We start from the raw sequence: 9,569 nt of genomic DNA, 5'->3' as shown, positions 1-9,569 counted from the left end.
GGTGTAGGTCAAAGGATTCTTAAGAGAGGTGAGGCCAACTCCTAAGGAAGAAGACTAGAGTAAACTAAAGAAGAGTTTACTCTAAGGTGAGCTCAAAAGAGATTTGTGCACAAATTTGGGCAGCAATTCATTACTCAATTTCAAGCTGAAAAATACATCTCCTAAGCCTTTTATTTATAGGCTAAAATGAGACCAAGGAGTCTCCAAAAAGTGGAGGGAAAAAGTTGAATTTTGGAGCCAAAAAGGAGCATGTGGGAGGTGTGACTTGCCATCTAAGCAAGTCACACTTGTCTTGCCATGGGAAGCTAACTCTCATCCTTGGAGAGCAAGTTTGAGAAGCTTCTAGGCTTTTCTAGAGTAGACACACTACTCTTGGCCCATTTGGCCCAATTCCCCTTTTTGGTCCAAAATTACTTTTAAAGCCCAATTTCCTCTAAGGCCCAATACATGGCCCAAAGAAAACCCTATTCTACTGGGCCCAAAATACAAAGCCCAAAAGTCAAATTCTAATCTAATATTTAAACAATTTTGACCCAAAAGATAAGAGCTTGGGCCCTCTCAATAGTTGAGGACCACTTTTCTTGTTTGCATTTGGCCAAGGCTGGCGTTTGTCATCATCCCCTCCTTCTTGCGAAGGATCTGTCCTCAGATCTACATGTTTCTTCATGACAACAGCCTTTATTATTGTTCTTCTCTGTGTCTTCCTCCTCCAGGATCAAAGACCATCGTACAACAAACACCAAACAACAAAATGAGTGTTTTATTGGTAAACATCCAAACAATGCGACTCCCAATGTTCATACACCTTGTATCAAATGAATGATAAAGGTATTTGGTTTGAGGAGATTTTTCATTTTGCTTCTTATTTTCCTTTTGTTGAATCCATATAATTTTGAAAATATTTCCTTTTTCAACACAAGGTTTATTTTGGTCTTGCTTTTCTCGTTTAGAGGAAGAAGTAAGCCTGGCCTTATTTTCACACATGTCTTTGCCCCTTAGAATGATGACTTTTTTGCTAGGGCACTCAAAAGTCTTGTGTTTTCTACCTAAATAATTGGAACTTGTTGTTTCACTAATATGCATGTTGGTTGAATTTTCTTTTTCTTTCTTTATTTTATTTTTCATTTGCATTTGATCTTCTACCACTTAGGATGGTGATAAAGGATGCAAGACAAATTTTCTATCCTTGTAAGTGAAGGTGATTTTATTGGTAAGACCATTATGCATGGTTTTCTTGTCAAATTGCCAAGGTCTTCCCAATAAAACATGGCAAGCTTCCATAGGTACTACATCACATAGTAGACTATCTTCATATTTCCCTATGGATAACTTGATCTTCACTTGATGTTGGACTGTCAAATCCCCACTTTCATTAAGCCAATGCAATTTGTAAGGTTTTGGATGGGGAATGATAGTCAAAGCCAACTTATCAACCAATCTTGTACTACAACAATTGCAACATGAACCACTATCAACAATGAGAGAACAAGTGTTTTCTAAAACTTTACATCTTGTATGAAAGATGTTCTCTCTTTGTGTTGGCTTTTTTGGAATAGGTTGGTTGCTAAGAAGTCTTCTAATCATTAGAAGGTCTCTTTCACAAGGATAAGCAATTTCCTTAGCCTCATCATTAGACTCCTCACTAGAAGTCTCACTCTCACTTTCTTGCTCATCTTGGCTACTATAGTGGTCAACACCCCTTAAGATCATGGTCTTTTTGGTGGGGCATTGAGATGCAACATGACCTCTACCAAGACACTTGAAACATTTGATTTCACTAGTGCGAATGTGTGAAGATGTGCCTTCCCTTGGTTTCTCCTTTTCCTTGAAACTTTTGGAGGGTTCCTCTTTGACTTGCTTACCCTCCCTCTTGAATTCTTTCTTGGTATAAGAGTTAGAGTAGTCATTTCGAAAATTTTTCCTTAGAATTTGTTGCTCTACCTTTATGCAAAGTTGAACCAAGTCATTTAAGTCTTGGTAGGGCAAGAATTCTACTCTATCTCTTATCTCAAGACTTAAGCCACTAAGAAACCTTGCAATGGTGGTATCCTCGGACTCCCTAATCCCAGCCCTCATCATATATAACTCCATCTTTTTTCTATATTCTTCCACTTTCATTTTATTTTGATGGAGTCTTTGGAGCTTATCCATTAGCTCTCTATGATAATAGGAGGGAATATGTCTTCTCCTAAGGGCTCCTTTGAAGTCATTCCAATATTTGACCTCGGGACTTTGATTGATTCTCCTATCTCTTTCGAGGGCAGTCCACCAATACATAGCATTGCCCTGGAAGCTAAGGGTAGCTAAGAGTACTTTCCTCTCCTCACTTATTTGATGGCAAGCAAAGAGTTGCTCAACCTTTATTTCCCAATCAAGATAAGGTTCAACATCATCTTTCCCATAAAAGTGAGGGAGGTCTATTCTAATGGCTCTTGGTTCCCTAGGCTCTCTTCTTTCTTTTCTTAGAGGAGGAGGAGGTTGATAGAAGTTGTCAACTAGTCTACTATCTTCTTCATAGTGTGTGACTAGTGTTGGAGTGTGGGAGTACAAATGTTGACTCCTATTACTCATCCTCTCATGCAACCTTTCCATATTTCTTGTTCCCCTCCTCTCTTCATCTAAAATTTGATGAAACCTATCTCTTTCTTGTTTTTCCCTTTCCCTTGAAATTATTTCATCTTCCTTCCAACGTACTAGTGCTCTCAAATCAAAGGCAATTTGTTTCAAACTTATTTCTTCTTCATTTGAAGCACTCATACATTGAGAAGGAGGTTGAGACATTTTTTTTTTTAGAAGACTTTGGTCTTTAAAAGAAAATTTCAAAGAAGAAGTAGATAGCAAAAGCTTTTAGTTCTCCTCCAGGAAAGAGAGGTGAATCACTTGGGTTGCTTACATACCAAGTCTTTCCTAGCCAAGGGAACTTGAAACTTTTGTACAAAACTTCTTAAATGAAATTATTCAAAGACTAAGTTGACACACACTAAACTATCAAACAAGAAAACAAGAAAGATTATAAGCTATATGCGGCCTAAGTTTTGGTAGAAGTAGAAGGCACTTGGAACCTTCAAACTTCACCACTAAAAGCGCTTCACTAATGTATAGAAGAGGTTCTAGTTAGGAGATGAGATTCAGTACCTAAGACTCCCCCAAGACACCTAACTAGGCCATGAACACAAGAAGGAAAGCATTAAAATTTTACAACTCAATTTGAATACAATCAAAGTGCACAAAATTTAAAAGGTCTTCTTGGCTTTGTCTTCTTGGCTTGGTCCTCACAAGTGTTTCACTCTTGCACTTCCTCTTGATCTCACCAAAGAGGATTCTCTTTCAGGACTAGGTACTCCACCTCCTAGGATGCTACCTTAGGAAAATTAGATCACCTCCAAAAAGAAGTATGCACCAAATATAGAAACCAAACCAAAAGAGGTCAAGAAATAAAGCAAGAAAAGCACAAAATTATAATTGCTAAACCAAAAGTGAATAATGCCATGACAAACTCAAAGGATCACCAAAGAAATGACAAACTAGAAATAAGGTAAAGAAACAAGATAAGCACTCAAATGAATTACCTAATGAATGGCACTAGAATGGATGAAAAACAACCAAAATAAGCTAGAAAACTGCACTGAAATTTGATTTTTCACTCACTGCCAGTCCAAAAACGTGAATTCAGGCCTCTGTTTCAGATATTTTTCATTTTTTCATTTCTCAACATTTTTCAATGATTCTTTTTTTCACTTTTTCGTCTATGTCTTGGCTAAAATAGGCAAAAATTAGATTTGGATTTTCACCGGCCAATTTTTTATGATAAATCAAATACAAACAGTGTGCAGTCAGACAGAAACTGGAACAGCAGTAAAATGCAACAAAATAATGATCTCAAACTCAAGTGATGGTAGTGATTCTAGTGTACTTCTTTTGCCACTTTCTTTTGATATTTTCTTTTGATTCTTTTTGGCACTTGCTTGTATTCTTTTTTTGTGCTCTTTTTCTTTCTTTTTATAGCTCTTACAGCAGCTAGTTTCCACCACAAAACAGAATCACCACCACACTATGCTTGATGAATCAAAAGAAGATCATGAAACACAATGAAACACAATGGAAATTGACTCTAAGACATTGCTAAGATCTAAATAGCAATCTGAACTCAAAAACAGAAATGAAAAAGCATCAAAGCACAATTAATTGAAAGGAAATTTAGTGTGGTTTATGGTGATTTTAAGCAAGCACAAGGAAAATTCCCACTGGACATTAAGATAACTAAGGTTATCTAGATGTGAAGGTTCATTTCCAAGGCTCAAAGAGAGAAGAGAGTGTTAATTTTTAAGGATTAAAAACTGCACTCAAATCTGAAAAAAATTCAACAACACATCACCAACAAATTCAAAGAAAATTAAAAGCTAAACAAGGAATTAATGACATATATGGACTAAACATGACTCTAGACAAAACATATGGATCTTAAAATCAAAATAAACTCAAGAATCAAGAGAATGAACTAAACAAAAAAAACAAATACTCAATTAAAATGAAAAGTAAATGGTAGAAACCAAATAGAACACCTAAAGCACACAAGGATGGTTCAAGATGAAGCAAATGAAGATGAACCAAAGTAAAAAGACATTAATACTCAAAATAAAATGAACAAAAACAGCAAGACAAGTAGGAGAAGTGATGAACAACACGAAATTGAAAAAAAAATGGAGAAGAAACACTTAACTCACTAAAACCAAGGCTCATGATACCACATGATGGCTTCTTCTTGTCTCCATTGAAGCTTGCATGAAGAATGGAGGCTCCATGCATGGTGTTGGATGCGGAAGCATGAAGGAAAGAAGCTTAAGGTGTTTGGTTTGGTGTAGGTGAAAGGATTCTTAAGAGAGGTGAGGCCAACTCCTAAGGAAGAAGACTAGAGTAAACTAGAGAAGAGTTTACTCTAAGGTGAGCTCAAAAGAGATTTGTGCACAAATTTGGGCAGCAATTCATTACTCAATTTCAAGCTGAAAAATACATCTCCTAAGCCTTCTATTTATAGGCTAAAATGAGACCAAGGAGTCTCCAAAAAGTGGAGGGAAAAAGGAGTCTAGAAAGTTGAATTTTGGAGCCAAAAAGGAGCATGTGGGAGGTGTGACTTGCCACCTAAGCAAGTCACACTTGTCTTGCCATGGGAAGCTAACTCTCATCCTTGGAGATCAAGTTTGAGAAGCTTCTAGGCTTTTCTAGAGTAGACACACTACTCTTGGCCCATTTGGCCCAATTCCCCTTTTTGGTCCAAAATTACTTTTAAAGCCCAATTTCCTCTAAGGCCCAATACATGGCCCAAAGAAAACCCTATTCTACTAGGCCCAAAATACAAAGCCCAAAAGTTAAATTCTAATCTAATATTTAAACAATTTTGGCCCAAAAGATAAGAGCTTGGGCCCTCTCAACAGTTGAGGACCACTTTTCTTGTTTGCATTTGGCCAAGGCTGGCGTTTGTCATCAGTTCCTGCTGGAGATTGTTCGATGTTGTGGGTTATCAAGGGTGGGTGAGGGAGTTTCAAGCTAGCCATGTAGCATTCCCTGGCTGCGCGCTGATCGCCATGTACTGTGATGATGTCGCCTTGTGGAGATGGGAAGTTCATGGCCAGGTGGAGGGTGGTTACGATGGCCCCCAGGGTATTAATGCATGGGCGTCCAAGGTGTATGTTGCAGGATGTGTGGGCATCAACAACTAGATAACGGATGGGTATGGTTTTCATCTGCCTGCCTTCCCCAAATGTCGTATGGAGATCGATGTATCCTTTGGTCGGGACTCTCTCACCAAAAAAATCGTATGTGGGCTCATTGTGGGGAGTTAGGTCTACGAGAGGTATCAGTAGTTTGTTGAAGGTTTTCCAGTACAGGATATCTACAGAGCTTCCCTAGTCAATGAGGACCTTTTTTACTGCGAAGCTCTCGACTTCCACAGTTATGACCATGGGGTCATCTTGGTTGGGGTCAGTGCCTTGGAAGTCTGAAGCTGAGAATGTAATAGGCAGCATTCTTCTTTGACTTTTGCCGGATATTGCGTGCACCGACTGGACGAGTCTTAGGTGTTTCTTCCTAGAGGAGGATGACCTCCCTCCCCTTGTGAATCCTCCAGAAAATGTGTTGATTGTTTCGCGTAGGGGTGGTCTATCGTGTGGTCGTCTGGATTATGGATGTGTCGGTGCCCTTTGTTCGGTGTTTAGTGTTCTTGTAGGCTCTCTTCTAAGTTCCCTACATTCAGTTCTTCGATCGACTCATCTCTCAACTCGTCTGTTATCACTTCTATCGTACCGGGGTCTAGATGGACCTTCCCCCGTTTCCCTTACGTAATGTTTGAGATGCCCTACTCATACGAGCTTGATGAAGGATTGACCCCAACTAAGGATGGAGGCAAATGCTTAAGAAGACTAAGCAGGTTTAGAAAGGAAGTTCACTAATCCTTCATCCCTTTCATTTGTGTTTGCTATTTTTGATTCCCTAAGTTGACTTAGTTGAATCAACTTTAGTTGACTTGTTGACCTTTGACTAGGTTTGACTTGTTGACTATAGTTGACTTGACTTAAGCCAACATGCTAATCTATGTTTATTTGCTTTGTAGGTTAATTAGGAGTAAGAAAGCAAAGCTAGGTGGCGCATGGTGATTGGGGAGCATAAATGATGTGGAGGAGAGAGTAAAGCAAAGGCATAAAGCATAAAGTAAAAGGCATGAAGCAAGTGTACCTATGTACCTTTGGTCTCCTTTGTTTTTAGCACACTTTGGCCACTTTTTGGAGACATGTGAGACACATTCTTTGTCTCCTTTTGTGCTAGAGCGAAATTAGCCTTGCACACACAATAGTTAGCTCTTTTGTCTCTCATTTTTGTAACCTTATTTGACATAGTTTCTAGAAGCTAAGTTAGGTTTTTGTAGAGACATCCTTAGGTATCTTTTATTTGCTTAGAGGCCATTAAACTCTTCTATATAAGGGGTGGTCCTAGACATGTAAAAGGGTTGAACATTTTGAAGTAAAAACATTCTTGTGTCTCAACCACTTATGAGAGTTTCCTCCCTAGGGAGTGAATACTTTTAAGCCTTATCTTGCATAGCAAGTGGCGGCACACATCCACTCATCTTCAAGGTTGCCATGGCTTCTAGCCTAGCCTTGTAGTGGCGTGCTTCTCACATTTTTACCATTTCTTTCCTTGTAATGGATTCCTTTCCTTTCCATGGCTTCACTTAGCTTTCTTAATCAACTCACACCATATTCAATAATCTTAAAAAGGAACAAGATAATCTTTCATCATTTGGTATCTAGAGCTTTGGTTGTCCTTGAATATGGTGTTTTCATGTTCTAACCTTGTCTTGTGTAGCTATCTTTGAATGGTCCACATAAAAACAGTGCTGGCAGCAACGTGTGCGTTTTTGAAAAACATACTGCAGCTATCTCAGTGGTCCAAAAGTAACGTTCTTTATATCAAAAGAAAGCTCTGTGAGTCTAGTTTCCAAAAAAAAAAGAATTAAGGCATTTGGAGTTCTGTGGAGAGAGTTATGATCAAATGAGTGAGCAAAGGTCAGAGCTGCCGAGAATACGAAAAACAACGTTTTCAGGTTATGTTGTGGCAATTTTGGCTTCGGTTTTGTGACTCTTTTGCTCCTAAATGTGGTTGGATAACATGTCTTTTGATGCTTACTCTTTGGGCCTCAAATCCATGAGTTTAAATGCATGATAGCTACATGTTTGTGTCTTTGTGTATGTTATGTTGAGTCTTTAAATGTGTCTAACTTTTTCTTGAGTCTCTTGTCATATGCTTCTTTGAGTTTTCTTGTTCTTGTTGCTAAGTTTTTGAACTATTGCATGAGATCTATGCCTTCTGTTGTTGTATGCTCCTTGAAATTGATTTTGACCTAATTTTAAGGAACTAAGTGTTCAAGACACCCTAAAACATCCTTCTCATCATTTTAAGTACCTAGTTTTGAAAAGAAAAAGTGTTTTCAAGACCAAAAACAGTTTGGTCGAGAGCTTTTACAATGCTTGGTGAATCCATTTGGCCATTTTTACTAGGTGTTATGCTACCAAAATTTATACTTGGATTTTGGGTGATATTGGCAAATTAGTTTCATGCTTTGACTTGGTTATGATCTTTCATGGTGTATGCATAATTTGAAGTATAATCTTGGCTTGTTCAAATGCTTTCCATAGAGTCCTTAAAAGTGCTTTTCATTGTTTTAGTCTTGTTCAAGTTTTGTCTTTAAAAACAAGTTTCCTTAGAAGTTAAACTTTCTTGTTTTTGTGCTTTTCTTGCTTGTCACTAGGTGTTCTTTGTTGTGTCTTAGTAGTTTTCTCTTCTTGAAACTCTTGGGATATTGTGGCCGAATCACTTGTCTTGCATTTGAAAGGTTTTGAACAAGTTTTTAAAAGTGTTTGCTTCACTCCTTTGGTGGATTTTAAGTGCTAGCCTTGCCTTGTTACTTTGGGAGAGTGATCTAAACACTTGGGTTACAATTTGGGTTGGATTTGGTCTCGGTTTTCATGTTGTATAACCTCTAATCCATTTATTTTGTCTCGGATTTGAGTGTTTTTTTTTTGTAGGAATCATGGCAAGTTCATCAAGTGCACCTACACCAAACAAAAAGAATACATTGATGAGATTGCTTCGGGATTTCGAGTTGTCTAGGAAGGAGGCCTTTGAACAATTGAGAAAAGACAAGGAGCAAAGTGACCTAAGAATCCAAGAGCACATTCAAAGGCTTGAAGCTAGGGAGAAAGAAAGAGATCCTAGGAAAAGAGGGCATTCTAGGCGCAACCCATCACAAGAGAAGAAAACGCCAAAGATTCCTAAGTTCTATGGTGGAAGTGATCCCAAAGTCTTCCTTGATTGGAAAGCTAAAGTTGATAAAATTTTCAATGAAAATCATGTAAAGGATCAAACACAAGTTGATCTAGTAGTTTTAGGATTTTTGGAGTATGCCAATACTTGGTGGCATAAAGTTTGTAAGAATTATGGCCAAGGGCCACCCGCGGCTTCTTGGATGGACATTAAAACTCTTATGCGCGCTAGATTTGTTCCTCCCTCCTATAGGAAGGAACTTCTTTTGAAGGTACAAAGGCTTCACCAAGGTCCTATGAGTGTGAGTGAGTACTTTAAAGAATTAGAGTCTCAAATGCGTAGGGTTGAAATAAAAGAAACTAACAAAGAGAAAATAAAAAGATTTGGGAATGGTCTTAGGAGAGACATACAAAACCAAGTAGAGTTGTATGAGTACTCCACTCTTGAAAATATTTTCACACTTGCCCTTGGGATTGAAATTCAATTGAAAAGAAAAAGAAGGGCAAGGAAGAGTTACTCACCCAACCACTACTTTAGTCACTCATGGAAGGGAAAGGATAAAAAGAAACATGATAAGTTCCCTTCTAACTCTCATCAAGAACCACCAAGTAAAAGTAAGTCACCAAGTGATCACATTCACCATTCCACTTCTCAAAGATCAAGTTCCATTAAATGTTTTAAATGTTTGGGTTATAATCACATTGCTTTAAATTGCCCAACCAAAAGGACCATGATCTTAGAGAAGAGTAATG

The sequence above is a fragment of the Vigna unguiculata genome, chromosome 3 (genome assembly GCF_037176805.1).
Source record: "Vigna unguiculata cultivar grain cowpea cultivar isolate G323 ecotype 2 chromosome 3, ASM3717680v1, whole genome shotgun sequence".
Lineage (NCBI taxonomy): Eukaryota > Viridiplantae > Streptophyta > Magnoliopsida > Fabales > Fabaceae > Vigna > Vigna unguiculata.
Note: the sequence above shows the minus strand (reverse complement) of the source record.